Below are 18,897 nucleotides of genomic sequence, written 5' to 3' on the forward strand. Positions count from 1 at the left end.
ACACACATATATATTGTATATTATGCGTTTTTTCTAGAAAGTATATGTGTGCATCACGAATGAAAAATAGTATAACACGATTTCTATTAAACCGATTTCTGTTATTATAAAACGAGATTTCTATGACAGATTAGAACAGGAATATTATGCTATTATATATATTACACTATATTTTTCATTTTCTTAATCTTTTTGTAACATGCAAAATGTTTTCTTTAGTATAATTTATATTGCATTTTTGTTTTATCTAATTTTATCTATTTTTTCTTTATAATTATCTATAATTATTTATAATTATCTATAATTTTTCAATATATTGGTATTTAGCTAAAAGATATACATATACATGTATATAAAATATTAATTTATTATATATGCATAATATATCTTATATTCACAAGCGGGAGACTATGACGACTTACGTGACTTGCGATTTACGCTGTTAAAAAACTGCAGCCCTAATTAACGGTTGGTGAAAACGCGTGCAATAAATAACGTCATCAATTAAATATGGAACAATGGACATTCTTAAGATCTCTCGTTGCACGAGTATTAATTAATTACGGCTGAATAGTACACGTATATCGCTCGAGGCATTTGCGAATGAATTACAAAGAATTTATCTGGATGGCAGCGTGAGAACGCGCGCGGCTGACAGTCTGAATATTCGAATTAGCCTTTTCAAGAACCAATTGACCCGTTAATTAATTATGTGCGTTCCTGTCGCCCGGGTCGCACCGCGGAAACATATATGTGCACGTTTGATGCATTCGCGCGCTACTCCTGACTGGATCGCGAACCGATCACAAAGCTCATCTCTCGATCGATTTGACAATTTCACGTTACGCCGGAAGCCAGATTAAATTCTAATTAATCGACTCATGCCGACAGTACCATTCCGATAACTTTTTCGCGATTCCATTCTTTTATGCTAAAGCATATTCGATTATCTCTACCATCGAACTCTAGACGTCTAAATATTGTATGCATGTATATATTAAACATATATATGGTATATGTTTAATTGGTCTACATAAATCTATCTTGCGAGAAGCATGAAGTGTATGCGAACGAGTTTCTTAGTACAAATTAATAAAATGTCCAACATAAATCGCTTGTAACGTAAAATAATAAACGCAAGTAACACGTTGCAGTATAGTTTCATCTTGATTGTCGACAACTTTAAAAAGGCAATTTAACGTGCCGCAGTGAAAAGCGATTAAGATCGCTCGCGCAGCCACGGATATTAATTAAGCGCATTGCGCACGTAGCGTTCACCCGTGTCCTTCGTTCGATTCGCCGCGAGTGAGATTATAGTTTAATGACAATGAAGATGACAACTGGACCATGAATATCACGAGTGTTTCCGGATCGGCGGAAATTCATCGAGCTCAGCGACGATTCACAATTTTCCGGTTACTTGACGCGTCGCTCGATCAATATCAATCCGATGATCGAATCTCGATCCGGGCGATCTTCCAACGCAAGGATTCGAGCTCCGTTAAATTCGGGGAATTATAATTCGAGCATTATCCGCATGACTCTCTTTACGATCGTTATATGCCACTTTCGAGATTAGCGTTTGCGACGAAATGCTGATGAAAATGACTTGCTAGCACGAAGCGCGGCAATGCCTGTGTGCGAGCAAGTCCGGCTTCGCCTATTCGCGATAAGTCGCGTGTCAAACGGAGCGAACGCGGGACTATTATTGTCGTTGCGCGTGCAACACGGCAATGCTGCTGTACATAGGCATATATACGCGGAAACTTTTAATTAAGTTTTAATTAACCCATGATTTTTTTCCTTTGCGCGTGACAATAAAGTCATATCTCACGGGCCACCGGGTCAAGGCTCGAGAGAGAAACGTCTTTTTCTCGCACTTCACTTCAGGAACGCGCGCAGCGTCGATTGTTCGTGCCTTTTGTTGGATAACGTACGACGTCACATTATTCCACTTTTATGTAGGACGAGTGCCCATTATTAACTTTAATTGCTATGCTACAGAGAAATGACGTATATACATAACGAAAAAACATTTCTCAATTTAGATTACAGAGGAGGTAGCTACAAAGGAACTAAGTCACTTCAGTTTCAATTTCTTGACGAAGAATCGAGAACTTTTGTGTATTACTTTATATGCGTTCTTTTACAGAAATAAATATATACAAGGATCTTGATATTTAAGAAAATCCGAAGGAAAATAAAACCATGGCAAATATTTTAATAAATGTAATATCGCACAGTCGCATGTAAACAACTTTTTTCATAATCGAAATTTTCTCTAAATCGCTGTTTTATATGAAGAAAAACTTGGTACTCTCCTAAATTAAAAATTTTCCAAATAGTGCTATCGAGTTGACACAATCACGGGGATTTGTGCGAATAAAATACCCGACGAGAATAGTATACAAATTTCGCGTTTTTCTCTCCACTCTTTTAATCGAATTCCTAAAAATCGCTCGCTTTTGATGTCAACTACGACCTCCATATCCCAGAGAAACACGAATTTGCGGACTCGAGTAATACCTACACCTGCGGCGTGAGCGCCGAACAAAACGCGAACTTTCGATTGAGTCTGCAAAGTCGCCCGGAGCTACAGGGCGGAAGTAAAGCGTCCCCGAGGGTTGCTCGACGAACATGGTGGATGGGGAGAAATCGCACGAGAGAGCGGGGAGGGAGAAAGAGGAGAGAAAAGCTTAAATCAATTCGGCATTCACGCTGGAATACCCAGTAGGTATATTATGTACCTATTATCGGGGAAAGGCAATCCACCGCGAATATCGTCGACTCCGTGAACGGTGGCGGAAGCCCGATTTCCCTAATCGAGTAGTAGTTAGTTAACTGCGCCCCGCGCACGTTCCATCTTCGTCGCATAAATTTCCGCGGTCTCGCGCACCCCCTTCGCCCGCGCACATCCGGAAACTTGCGCGAAAGCCGATTTTTGCGGCACGCCATTGTTCGTCGAGCTCCCATCGTTCTACTAATTTACCACCGCTCCGTCACACGAAAATGCAAAACATTTCGTTGCGTACGCCGAGATTAATGCGTCGTTGCGTAAATTTTTGTGCGCGAACGTATATGGGGGCGAGAAGCGCGCGTTGATAAATATCAGACCGGAAGAGTCGACACAGCGGACCATTCGTCAAAAGTGCGAGCGATAATGTTGCACGGCGGAAATACACTCGCGCGGTAAACAAGTCGTGTATAAATGAAAATGTAAACATTACCCGCTCAGGAGAGAGATACGAAGATATATGATCAACAACGTGGCCGCGATGCTACTTCCTTCCGCGCTCCTTCTGCGTCATCCTTCCCGGTGATGCGGATTTCCTAGCACATAGAGAAATCTGTATTAATCCTTGCCATGTATCTCCCGAAATATACTGCAGAAGAGAAATAGCTTCTGCATGTCATAAACGATATATCCCACTATTTAGCCTGGCCTGTCGGGCGTGAGTAATAAAGATTCTCGACTTATAAATAATACATATTTTACGGTATTAAGATAAAGTAAAAAGGATGTAATGTACTTTATGGTTCTGTGCAAAAATTTACATGGTATATGTTAGATTTAATGCAAAAATAAGCGTATTTTTCATCACTTTGGAGATACATTCACAAATAGAGGAAATCTCTGAAGATTTTAGAAAGTTAAAGTTTTCGTGAAAAAGTTATATAGTAGAGAAAATAATCACATCACACTTAAATTAGTACTTTGAATGAATTTAACTACGAGTTGAAGCAAAAAGATTGTTTTAGAAAAAGGCTTAAAGAGAATGTATGCGTATGTTACTTTGAAATCTACTTACATAATCTTTTTAACATTTTTATTGAATGTGAAATGAGATTAAAATAATATCTGAAATTATGACTATATCTGTCTTCTCTTCCAAGGTTCCTTCTATTTTTGAATAAAAAAAGGGGCAGAAAGATTTTAAATTTGGATCAATTATTAAGATACATACGAATGTGAAAAGTCAACCGCAAGATGTGAAAAAAGGAAAGACGGACGTAGACAAGCTTAAATACGTCATAAATCAAGTGTCTGTGAAATGCTCGCAAAGATATTAATAACGTACGCCAAAAAGCGCAATGGATTGCCATCACATTGAACAGGGTCAGCTAACGTTAAATTATAACACACATCAGTTATATGATGATACGAACGGAAAAATAACTCGTGGCATGATCGAAAATTCATATCATCAGTATTACATTCATAATCTCGATATGTACGACAAATAATGCAAAAAGATTATACATAAATGAAGTAAATGATAAATATAATAATGAAATAAATAATATAATGAAATAAATAATAATATTAATAATAAATAATAAAAATTAAAATTAAATTAGTGAATTTAGTAAATGCCCGTATAACGAGAGATACGTTTTCGTTACGTAATTTCGCGTTACATGATATTTATGGCTTGTACTAAAAAAATGTGTTGTTTATTATGAAAAAAACACGAAATTTTTCTATCCCATGAATGATTTACTATGTTATATAAAACTTGTCATATTTTTTTTACTTTGTTATACTACATTATAGATATATCGCGTTACACACAGCAATTTATTGTATATATCTTACTGAACGTGATAAAACTTTATTCAATTAAATTTTGTCATGCACAATATTTTCTGCATTTATATGCTTTATTACCTATTGCGTTCATCTGGCTATTGACGATTATTTTCACATGTGAATATATTAAATTAAATTGCCAAATATTAAAACACACACACACGTACAATATTCATTATATTATACCAGACCAAATTATTTTACACAAATATTAATTATCTAATGTTAATTTGTACAACCGATAGTAAACAGAAAATTGCAAGTCGTAACGTGTAGAATCATGGAACATTTAGGTGAGCGGCAACAAACTATCTCTTCTAAAATCCTGATCATGTCATTTCGTCGTTGCGACGTTATTGCGTGCATATATGCGAGTATCAGGAAGCTGTCGCGTCGCATCGTTGTAGCATTGCAACGATTGAATAATAAATGCCGAGAGACTACGTGGCAAGTGGTCGCAGATGCACTAAGCTCGTGACGCATTTTACTGCACACTGCAGTCTTGCCGTGTCGTCTCGTCGTAGATGCACACATACGTCTGTCTGTGTGCGTGTAATGTCACCTTACCTATCATAAAATGCTTCTTCCAGTACCATTTTCGTGTCGTTTCATTCCCGATTCGCGCATCGCGATGGAAGTCAAGCCCAGACCTTTGTCAGACCGTCTCGGCGAGACGATGAGACTCATCGGGAGATCGTTTCTACGGATGCATGCATGGGCGTATGAAACATCAATTTGCATGTCGCAACGCGTCGGCAATAGCCACGATTTGTCGCAGTCTTCAACACGGAAAGGAGATAGCGCGTAAGCTTAAAGGTACAGCTTGGTACGATCGCGCAATTGGCATTACATGATTGTAAATTTGCCGAATGCGGTTCTTTTTTAATGATTGCATAAGTCAATAAATTCGAGGGGACATTCCAAAGTAATACGCATTTTGAATTTTGTGACGGTACATGCGATTTTGAAATATTGTAATTCTCCTATTCACTTGTATCATCTTTTCGTTATATTTTATTTTTGTATTATATTTTGTATTAATATACTATAAAATAATTGTCAAAATTAATCTACAAAATCTATCTTAAAATTGAATGATGAGTTCATGTAATTATTATTCTAGAAGAAATTAAAATAATTGTATTTATTAGAGGAATATCAAATGGATTTAATGGTTTAATTTCCAAAGGGAGTCACAATTGTGTCCAATATCTATAAAAGGAGCAAGGGAAAATTGAAAATATATTTTTTCTTTACATTTGCTTGTCATTATGTCACTGTCAGTATGCTTTAGAATTATTATTCAGTTTCACTAGGAAATAAGCCATGTAGCTTTACAAGATTCTAACTTCAGATAAACATAAATTATTGATTACATACTGTTTACATACTTATTGATTGGACTTATTGACTGGTTTTGTTTTTTAATATTTTTCTTATTTTACTTTGTTAAGTATTTCGTATTAAAAATAAGAAATAAATATTTAAATAAACACGTGAGCAGGGGATAAGTTGCGCTCCGTAATTCTAATCTAACTCAAATCTTTTATGATTTTAAGTTAAAATTAGATTGAGTTGGATTAATTTTTTTTCGGAATAAAGAGGATGATGCAAGAAGAGGAATAAATCCCTCCACCCTCACGCGCTTATTTAAATATTTATTTGTTATTTTTATTTTGAAAACACATATACTAAAATTGAGTTCACTGGAATTAAATACCTTTTTTTAAAAATGTTATTTTCATATTTCAAAATCGCATATCTGATAAAAGATAGCACCACAAAATTCAAAGCATATATTACTTAGCAATGCACAATATACATATGTTAAAAAATGAAAATAATCTGTGCTATGTAAATTAATGTAAACATTTACCCAAAAGTGTAGCTATAACCAAGATTTCGGTTAATTGTAAGATCAAACCATGATGAAATAAATAATGTTGCGATATTCTTTGTAATTAGTGTACATCTTAGCTAAGGAAAATAAGAGAGAAAGAGAGAGAGAGAGGGAGAGTTAGTATAATAGAAAGATCAATAAATTTAATACGAGCAGAGTAAAGTTGAAATTTCAATAGTATATTTAAAATAAATAAAAATATAACTTTTGAGTTTCAATGCAACCATTTTAAAATGTAGAATACAGATGAAAATAAATAATTCAACTTATCAAGAAGTTCGTTTCAATCAATGTCCTCGATTGTAAAAATGCCCGAGCTTTTCAACTTGCCCTTAAAATGCATCCAAGCAATCCTTCTCTATTCGGTTGTGTGTATAACCTCGGATCTGCATAGCTTTTACGCGACTGCATCGAACATTCACTTTTCACTAACTATATATTATATGTGTGGTATACGTATACCGTTACATTTTTAACAATTATTCCATAACCATTACGTACTATCCGAATATATGAATTCTATCCAAAACACGCAAGCTAAACAAACACTAGTGCAAAATAATATTCTATGCAAGCCAAATAAAATATAATAAAACAAAAATAATAAAACAAAGAAAAATAAAAATATTTAATAATAAAAAATTATATGTAATCTTAATTAATTTAATTGAATTCATTTAATGTGAGTAGCGTTTCAAATGAGAATGTAAGGGAATTAAATCAGCATAATATCACTATATGTGTATAAATGTCCTAAAAATGTTACAAAGAATGCGACTTGGCTTGTATTATGCAAAATTTAAGGCAGCTTAATACCTATTAAAATATGGAATTTCTGTGCAGGATATATAAAAGTTGCAAAATGCTAAGATAATTGACAGGAAAAATGAAGAGAAGGGCTCGAAAAGCCCGACGGCAAAGAACGGAGATGTGAAATAACATAATCGCATACGTGAAGTAACGTAGACGTGCAACGGGTGAGAGTCGCCTGACAAATAAGAGTCACGCGATGATACGTACGCCGCAGTGCAGCACGCAACGAGATTGCACGCATACGTATGCAAACGTGTTGTATATGTATAATCCCTAGGCATTTTTGTAAAAGGCAATTATACCACGTAGCTCCGTCAAATTAGCCACATATCTACCGCTTTCCAAAAAAAATTTTAATCAAATTTATTCTTTTCTGAATAAATTGTAAAATTATTAAAACTATTATAAAATGATTATAAACTATGTATAATACAATGCAACATCTTGGAAAGATATAAACTTTTAATAAATTATAAAATTGCGCACACAAACTTTAAATAAATTATATTAATAATATATTATTATTAAAGAACACTTTTAATACGTAAATATGTAACAAAAGTGTATTTTAAATATTATAATATATAATTATTTAGGAATTTTTAGATAGAATTATTTAATATATAAATATGTAATAAATTATATTAATATTATAAGATATAATTACTTAAGAAAACTTTTAATATGTAAATGCGCTGATTAATTTGACTTTTTATTTACTTGTATTTTTTACTTGTGCTATATTTCAAAAGTACCGAAACTAACTTTGAATGCCATATTTTACAAATCGATTTATATAGCTGAGACTAATGTTATCGGCAGATTCTCAAAAAATTACGCATTCTGAATTCTGTTGAATTGTTGTGCGATGCTTCGCTAAGTTCGTCAACGAACTAATTACATACTCGTGTCACGGCAGGCCACATTTATCGATTTGCATCATAATCGGTATTATTGGTTTTCTGCGTTTTTATCGATATGTCCTGCTATTCAAAGAATTTCTACTTTTTTCCCCTTACCACGTTGTCTCGCGAGTATTAATTGCATATTCCGCACCCTTGCACTATTCTGGCTTGAACAGCGCCTGTTACAATCTGCCAATAAATCATTATTATCCAATGAAAAATGACTACCATTAAGATAATGGTCATACATTCATTTAAAGATTGTACCGTTGCTATACATATGAAATAATAGTCCTTAGACAAATTACATTATGGATCTTTAGATTTTATCGATAATTATATGATCTATAAATCAATTGAACTGATCAATTTAAATTAATTTTTATCTTATTAAGATAAAATATATATATATATTTTTTTTTCTATATATTTATATTTTAAATTAAATTATTGTATATATAGTATGTATCTATATTTTTGATAGCATAAACAAATAATAAATTTTTAATTTTAAATAATAAATCTTAATTAAATAATCTTTAGATCTTGGATCTATATATGATCTTTATAGATCACTTTAAAGCAATTTTTTCTTTTAAAGAATTTTTGTGCACACATTTCAACGTACAAGATCTTTTTTATAGTTTTACATTATATTTTAAATTAAATTATTGTATTATATATATTCTATATTAAAGCTCTATATGTTAAAAACCAAAATTAAGTAAAAAAAGAATTTATTACTTATTTATATGCTATTGAAAATAAACATTGTTAACATGTTATTTTATTTCAATCATGTTCAAAAATTGCTTACTTCGATATTTATATATAGTTGGCATCGAATATCATAGTATTTTAAAGATAAAATTTGTATAAAAGTTATTCATTTACACTTGACATATTTTTATTTTATCAAACTATATACGGTTACATATATTAATAGTATTTTTAACTATTAACGACAAATTAGTCTTCTTTTCCGTTCACCTCGTCACTCGAACACCATTGCCTGACTTCCTCACCGCTGATGACTGGAACAGTTAAGATCGTTGGAGCAAACGAAGGTCGAATCGTCGAAGATGAGGTTGCGGCAAGGGGTGCAAAGCGTGCAGAGGGGTCGGTTTGCCTTATCGGGCGAACCGACGAGCCATGAAATCGATAGCTCGATACTTTGCGCCGTCGCGCACGGCCTCGTTCCGGCGTAAAATCCTCCTAACGAGTTTCTGCGTTTTCTGAAGTCGACGCAATCCATCGCGGCTTTCGCGAACGTTTTGACGCTGATATTATACGAAACAGAAGCTAACAAATGCGATACAATGATATACCAGTTACAGAAACCACCAGCATTCTCGAAGAAGAAAGTTGGTTATTTCAATCTCCAGTCCATAGTCTTTGAGCTAAAAGCAAATTGAAAACTAATGGGCTTTGTTGAATTAAACTTCAGCAATGCAAATAAATAACAAAGGCTTCGAGTAAGTTCAAACGGGCTTTACTTGTACTTTAACTTGAGAAAATTAGCTACGAAGATATTTGAGGAAAATTAAAAAGTTATGAAAAAACAATGATAAGGACAAAATTTGCGCCAAGAAAAAAAGTCGAATTCCTCCATGGACTTGGAGATTAATATTTGTAAAATATACTGCAATATGTAATTTTTGAAGGATTTTCAATTTGATATTATCAGATTCTTCTGTATACAAGATCGTGACAAGTGAATATAATTAAACGTAATAGTGAATATACCGTAATTACTATTTTCCGACAAGAGTCAAAACTGTTACAAAAACTAATTATAAAAGATATACCTTGTCGATAATGGCGAGTAAAAAATTCAACCGTACCACGCAAAAGCGTCCCGTGAGAGCGGCAATATTTTTATAAGAACTTACCGCTCGCTTTCCTTCGCGAGAGCTCGGGGGAATTTTAACTTGGCTACGGATAAAAGCTTACATCTAATAACCTCTTGATATTTCATTCGGTTTGAATAAAAGACTCGGAATTCGTTTTCTCGAGATTAATTATCTTCCAAGCTTCGTCATATTTTGATCTCCAAGAAAAAGCATGCGTTTTATACATGAAATCTCGATTGGTTCACGAAGAGGCAAAGTGTTCGCCGCGTTTGTAATTTTTTTCTTACGAAAACTACTAGACCGAATTTCGGAAAGAAGAAAATGAAAAAAATCGAACCTGCGATGATCGTTCAAAATCTTGATTGTCTAGAAAGTTGCCATCATCACACTTCCGGTAGTAATACCGCGGTGACTTCGATAATGCCATAAGAAGCACGCTACCTGTCAAGCAAGCTTTCATCGATAAGACATCTCGATATGCCAGCGCGATAGCACGGCGCCGCTTGCAATCAGATGTTTCACGATGTCTCGAGCCTCACTAGACACCGACATCCTCGAGGGAATCGAGCTTACACGTTACTGAATTTACGTCAGTTACTCCGAGAGAAATTTAAATTATGCAAAAGTCTTCGACATCGATGCCAAACACAAATGACAAAAGAAAGATATGTGTGCGTTGTTATTATCTATAAATTTGGATTTCAATCATAATTTTGATAAATAATCGGCAAAGCACATTAAAATAATTTTCCTCCTCTCCTTTTCACCTCTTTCGCGTGCTTTGCAGACATAAATCTTGTTTGAAAGCTCTCGAAAGCTCTTTTTTCGTCAACGGCACGTACTCGCGCCTTTCGACGATACATTAATCGCGTTCAGCAACATTTTGCTGGCGGCCTGAGGCGAAAGGGAGAGATTTGGGATAAGTATCGGACTGGTTGCAGCTGGGCGGCTTTTGTTCGCCCGCGCATAAGCGACATAAGCCTTCACAGACACGTATACGAATGAATCCTAACCGCGAATATACCCGTCGTGAGTTAAATATAACTGGCATATACGCCAGTATATTATATACAACAGTAAAATAGACACATACTACTGGTTTGAAATTGATATTTAAAGAGTAACTGCGGCAGATAAGGATATCGAGATCAAACGTATAAGAATCTCGGGGGAAAAAGAATTCAAGCGACCAAATGTTGATGCTTTAGTGAAAAGGCTTTTCATGCAACCCCTTTATAATAAAGCTGATCTCTATCTTATGATCTTGAATCATGAATATGTCAATCATGATCAAAATTAAGAACATTGGAACTAAATTCTCTTTTCTATATAAAATTGTTATTTTTATAATATTTCAAAATCGCATATTTCAGGAACCAAAAGAGAACATCGCAAAATTCAAAACGTATATTACTTAGAAATGCATAATATACATTTATCAAAATTAAAATAATCCATGCTATGTAAATTAATATAAAATTTTACCGTTATTTAAAAGAAAAAAGCGCTAGAGAGAGATAAAACATTATTATACTTTTTCAAATACAATAAATCTTCATACAGCATGGTGATTCCACAACATGGATTTGTATTCGTATAACATATTAAAAAAATTGCTTCGTATGATGCGATAAATCATATAACACGGTAAATAAATTTCAAATTTCATGAAAATTTTATGTTTCTTTCATAATAAACAACATATTTTCAAATTTTATGCAACCCACGAGTATCGTATAATGTAAAATCATATGCAGAATATATTTTTCCCATGATATAAGGCTATATATATACAGACAAATAATTGTTACACGTGTAATTCTCCTTGGATTCAGAAGCATTCGCGCGAACGTATATTTGAAAATTAATAATCTTATTCCAGGCGGGATTTTTTCTAGGAAGGGGGAGGCATGATTCAAAATGTTACTTTTAGAATTAGAATATTTATTATTTGAAATTTTTATACATATTTTGATAAAAAGCGATGAGACAGGTGCATATCGAGAACAGTTTTCTTTACATTTTTTATTTTCTTAGATTCTTTTTTTTATTTTAGTTTCTTATTTATTGTTTGTTATCTTAGTTTTTTATTTTAGTTTTTTGTTTTTATTTTTACTGATTCTAAAGAGAAGCGAATTTACTGATTCTAACGAGAAGCTTCCTCCCACTCTATGAACGCCTCTGATTCTATCCTTTATGGGTTCTAGAAAATTTCTCTCGTTACAATATATTCTTGAATTATGGCAATGTTCCTTCCGCGAAACATTAAATCTGAGATTTGGCGTTAGCAAGAATCTCTCTCGCAGAGTCTCAGTTCTCGTGTAATCTTATTTTCTCTCACTTCTTACTCGCCGTACATTAGCTACGTGCACAATACGGTTGCTGTAATGTATATATCACACGACACAATAGAGTATCCGCCACCGCTTCGCTAGGGGAGAGAAACATCGATTGTGCACAGCCTTAATTCTTTCCTACCTCGCTCGCCGTCGGTCGCACGTCCACGAAACGAACGGAAGTAGTACCGCAGGAGGCGATGGAGAGCTAACGAAAGGAAGGAAAAAGATTGGCGAACAGCCAGGCCTGTTGAATGCCACGCCCTGGGGAAAGAAAGGTTTCCAGAAGGAGAGAAATGCGCCAGATAGATTAGGGGAGGCTGGAAAATCATCGCCACAATTCGAGCCAGGTGCCGATCGGCTAATGTGGATATAGCAGCTCGACCCATCGCTTTGCCTGCCTGCCTGACTGCTTGCCTGTTGCATATACCCTGTCTCGAATATCCCCCCGTCAGCAATGTCGAGACTCTTCTTCTAGTGTGCAAACGTGAACAAGTTGATTTGAAAATATCTACGTGGAATACCATTTAAAAGATATGAGAATTAATGCATTTTCACATATGTACAGTGCTTTAATGTTCGGTAAAATTCTATGTGCAAGTGCAGTATAATTCGCGGTGATAATCCACGTTGGAAATTTTATCATTGATTATTATAATTAAAAATAATTGTATATAATTCCGATTCTTTTGTAATAAATTATTAAGGTTCGAATTGAGTATAAATTAAAATCATACATTTATATAATTTAATAAAATAAAAGATAAATTCTTTTACCGAACATTAAAGCAAAAATGTACATCAGATAATTAACGAATATAATGAAATAAAAACAGAAACGGAATAATAACGGTAAATTATCGATATGACATATTATAATACATTATTCTGGGAGGAACGATAAATGGATTTAACACGAATTGATAGCGAGATTTACCTTAGTCATCATCACAAAATTATTATACCGATTTCAAGCCTTGCTTATATTCGTCCCTTGGTATACGTGCGTTAAGTGTTTTTCCCGACTTTACGGTGTTGCCTAGGTGCTAACGTATACTCGGCATTTACAATTTATTCCCAGTACGGGAGTATTTAGGAATTCTACACGTCGTCTACCCACGACCGCGCCTCTGTAATCCTCTCCGGACACTCCCGGATTACATTGTCATAAATTGTGGCTCTTTACACGGTCATGGTGACGTACAAAACGTGATACATGCTCATCTTTCGCGCGGCTACAATGGAATAATACGTATTGTCTCAACGATTAAGACTACGAATATACGTCCAGTTTTACACGCAGCCACCAGTATCAGGTTCTTAATGATTTATCCACATTTGCTTACATCAGTCTGACCGATTGCGAGAACAAAGTTGTTGTGCGTGGCAGTTCAGATAGCATCTAGCTGGCTATACATCTGCTCGACACTACGCGATCTTATCCTGACGGCTACGTGTCTTTCGACAGGAAGTTTTCTGCCAATTATTCGGTTTTTACTACCCCCAAGTAGTGAGATTCGCATGTATACATGCGATAACATGTCACGCGCTCCCCGCGGAGAAGACATTATACACTACCTGCGATGCAAATGAGATTTTAAAGAGCCACGAGCGAACGACCGCAGTGCTCGCTCAAGTGCCACTCGATTGTCTGTTGGCTCGCAAGTGTCTGTATCCCCCGGAACGCAAAAGATATGCTAGATATTCTCTCGTATGCACGCGGGACGTTCTCGAAGCATCGAAACTCGACCTCGACGTGTTATAATGCAGGTCTCGCCCTATCAAAATTAGAGCAGATAATATAGGTAGGTAGGTAGACTTGTGCTCGCGAGCGAGTTTTATCGCGGCACGTTCGTGATCGCCGGATTCGCCATCGCTCTATAATGCATACGCACGTACAAGCTATGAAAGGAAGAATATAGCGCCCCGTACATGCGTGCGAGCCTGAACATCGGACGGCCTGACTTTCGATCAAAGGAGAGCGATAGTCGCGGATAAAAGTTTGTTGCGGAGGCGGACAGGAATTCGGTCGCGATGAGAAGAAGAGATCGATAGGAACACGTGTTCTACCGCAGATCCGATTTGCTCCGCGTCAAATGGAAAAGATTGGTCCAGCCAAAGAGAAATTGTTTACTAACGAGATGCCCAACTCTCCCATATTAACCTCTCGGTTAAAGCTGAAGGCTACTTTGATAAGCAGGAGTCAACAATTAAATGTTACAATTTTGTTCATTGACTCGAAATGCAAGATATCGCTGATAATATATAATAGAAATTTAAATGTCATTTGAATAATACTTTCTTCATGTACAAATATATATGAGTGACTCAGATGTCCAGTGGTACAAATCCACCCAAACTTGATTTCAAGTTATTAGCAGATTTGAGGTACAGATAATGCAATCTATCAACCAATTTACACTGAAATCATCTGTTTTCAAGATCAACCAGATTGCACAATTAAATCATACGTATGTAAATTATACGTACTTATGACAAAAGCGAAAGTAAAAGTCTTTATTTCTCAAGCTTTTGCTTTTCAAACTTGTACCACTCTCTGGCATCTCTCTGAGTCACTCATGTGTAGTATACATCTTCAATAAATAATATAATAAATTTAGATTGAAGTCGAAATAATGCATAAAATGTAAACTAAGTCTTGTCACTATTGTGCGCGACAATACGCCCGAAATTCTACTGTAATTACTGCTTTTGAGCTACGCGATGTCATGCGGAAGAATCACAGACCGCATGCGCTTGAAGCCACTCCCGAGGTGTACGTGTAACTGTAATGACGTCAGCGCGTTCCACGATCTGTCTCTCCTGTTTTGGTATCCCTATGTTCTTGCCGATGACGGCGTATCATTTTTTTTTATCCGCTCGTCGACAGCTGATACGACTGCAGTTCCTCTTAAGATCCGTAAAGTAGCCGGAAGATCCCTCTGTCGCGAACAAACAAAAATCTCCATCCATCTTCGGGGCTGATATCAGCATGAAGACGTGCGCGCGAACAATGTATCCTCGCGGAGGAAAGAGTATTCGGAAAAAGTTTGCGCAAAAGAACGACGCTACAATATTTTTCGCCGCTTTAACTCCGTAGCGCGAGGTTCCTGAGACTTGGGTAATAAAATTCACTTTATTCGAGAGACATTACTTATTTATACGAGTAAAAGGAATGCTTTGTAACGGCCACGTTTATGATGGTCGTAGGTTTCTCCGAGGGCTCGCGCGATTTATATAAAAAGGTACCTATTTTAGATGAGATATACAACGCACGCAATTACATAGGGGGTCTAATGCACCTCGTTAAAAATTTTAGATAACGTAGTGTGGCGTAAGATGGAATAAGTATTCCATTATAGTGGAATTCTAGATTCCGCGTAAATGATTAATGCATTTAAAAAATTAAATTAATGAAGCGGTAAATGTACCTACCCTATTATCTTTTAATTGACTATTGTATAATCAAATTACGCACAGCTCCTAATATGTTATGCATTATAATCATTTCTTTCTATTCTACGTTTTATAATTTGCGTTATGTTACTTACTATAAATGGCTTAATAAATAACAGCAGATTGTCTCTTTCTCTTTTCATTTCCCTATTTTCGCTACTCTTGTTAGCTGCTTAATATTAACGCAACAATTATCTATGCAACTGAAAATTTACAATTACTTAATTATTTACATTCTGTCCAAGAACCCAACCCTTGGATACTGAATTAATAATCTCTCTTTTCCCCGCGCGTTGTTTACATTGGCTTAATTAGCATACAACTTGGAATGAATGATTGTTCAACTTATGTCGTGTCGCCTTTTGATTAAAAGCAGAGTGGAACAGAGTTGCGTGCGATACGAGTCCCGTGGGACGCTCTGGCATTTGGCTGACAGTTCTCCGGGATATATCGCGTTTGTCTCCATATTTGGCCGGATCATTCGGGCCAGCACGGTCGGTCGATCGGTCGGTCGGTCGGTCGGTCGGTCTCTAGAACAAGAGTTGCGGGCCAATGATACAGGAGAGAGGCTTCGAGCGCGGCTCGTTCCGGCGCGCAATGTTCGCCAAGATCAATAGACGGGCCGTGAGCCGTCGTCATCCCAGGCGACAGAGAGCCCGCTGGTTTTGATCTCTCGCGCACGCGCTCTCATCTCTTCCCAACAAACCCCAATGCGCTATACGTACACGTATATTTTATATATATCTCGCTCTCTCGACGATAATGCTCGCAGCATCGGATGTAAGCGACAATCGCGCTGGCAGTCCACGAGCGCGCCGGAATTCGTGCGCCGGCTCGTGCGTTTACCTGCACTACTGTCGAGACGAGATGCCGTTTGTCTGGCGATAACGTCTGGATATACTGAGACCAATCGTGCACGAAAGGCCAGAACATCCGTTGGCGACTTGGTTGACGATAGAAGAAAGAGAGAACATGGGCTGTAGCAATCGGCATAAACAAGTTGCGATCTCTAATTATCAATCTATTGTTCTTAACTGTTTTGATAAAATAATTATCTCTATTATTATGCTAAGAATTTTGATTCTCTTCTTTATATCAATGAAATATATTATTTTTATGAATAATATCAAGATTTTAATATTTTAAAAAGCCATTATAATTAAAATAACTTGTTTTATTTATCTTGTTTTTTTCATTATAACACATGTTACCTCTAATGAAATAAAATATACTTTCTAGATGTTTAAATTCAGCAATTAACGTAATCGAAATACAAATTTAGAAGTACATATTTAGAACAAGAGGAGATGAACAAAAAAAATTAAAAAATCCTGGCGCAAGTATACAATTACTGTCGAAACTGTCGGATTGCAGCTAAATATTGAAAATACGAAAGAGCAATATTCTGCAAAACGAAACGAGGAATGAAAGCTGAAGCATAAAAATGAAGTAAAAGGACGCGGGATGCAACTGAAATAAAATCCAATCAAATTTTTCACATTCGATATATAAAAGAATTTATGCATGTATCGTTAAAAGCACCGATATTTTTGCATCAAACGATTGAATTATCGCACTCGTGTATCATATAATATTTTATAATATCTCGCAAAAAATTTACACAAAGTTATATCAAACATAAACTTTATGTTTGATACAATTACATAAAAGAGATGTACATTATAATATATATGAATATAATATTATATTCGTATAATAGACAAAATATAATGCAAAATAATGTGCAATATTTCCATACACCAGCATAAAAGATAATTGAAATGACGTAGAATGAGCATACGAGAATATCTTTTCAGTATTATATTTCCATAAATATAATTTTCTAAATATCCAAAATACATAATTACCCGTAAAATAATAAATTCATAAAAGTATATTTTATGCGCGCATAATCAGGATTATGTAAATTGGAAATTACGATAAGAGATTCTTGGATTAATAGATACCTCGCGCATCAGTAATTAAATTATAATCATAAATCCCAAGCAGATGGAATACACAAATTACGTAAAAGAGATGAAAAATGCCAATGTGAAACGTTCCCTCCAGGCAAGCTTAGACTTAAATTAAAGCACATAAAATTCACCCTCATCATCCCGTCGCTCGTGTGGGTGTTCCGACGTCCTGTGTAGACAAGGTGTCCTAGAAAAATCGTAAACTTTATACTATAGATATTTTGCAGCATTCAATCTTTTTTTCGTGCATTTAGTTGTCCTTTCTTAATATTTGATATAAATATTCTCAAATTAAAATTAGATTTTTTGCATTTTTGAGAAACTTAGATATTATTCAAAATTGTTAAAACATATTTTTAATTCCTTCTCAATGCCATGATATAAACAACCGTACGTCGTTAACCGTACACGTAACGAAAAAAAAGCTGTGGTTCACAAGTGCGCAGTTTATGACACATCCTATATATCTACACATCGCATTCCGACTTGATGGAGGGCGCAAACTCGCATTCGTACTGCGTATTCAAAGTTTGCCCCGTAACTCGAGAATTCGATCCAAAGTTGCGCGGGCGGAAAGGATGCATACCCTCCGTTGCGTACGACCCGCGTTATCTTCGCTCCAGCGGATGCGAGGACCGGCGTCTCAATGTTGCACGCACGCACGCACGTACGTTCGTGCGTCTTCAGATGCGAGAGCATCATCGTCCGCTCTTTCGACGTGCATCACCGCCGTCGCACTTCAAAAGCGCACGGATATTTTTCACAAAGTAGCGTGGAATATGCAAATGGAATATCTTTTGACGCAGCTCTTTTCGCTCTTTCATATTATCGCCGTTATGTACTCTCGCTCCTTTACATTCGAATATTCCGACGCAATCGGGAAAGTAACGATATGCTTTTCGCAGCTGAATTCTATGCGCATAGAAGGAGGAAGAGCACACGTGAAACGGAAAGAAATGGATAACGCGAAAAATTGAATGGAAAGAGTCTCTCAATGCGAGTTGATTAATCCCGGAATAACAAATACTATTAAAGTACCTAGATTGCCAGAGAAGTAGACGCTGCAG

Source organism: Camponotus vicinus, unplaced genomic scaffold (assembly GCF_025532165.1).
Source record: "Camponotus vicinus isolate PSW18456_S1 unplaced genomic scaffold, iyCamVici1.0 SCAF_2, whole genome shotgun sequence".
NCBI lineage: Eukaryota > Metazoa > Arthropoda > Insecta > Hymenoptera > Formicidae > Camponotus > Camponotus vicinus.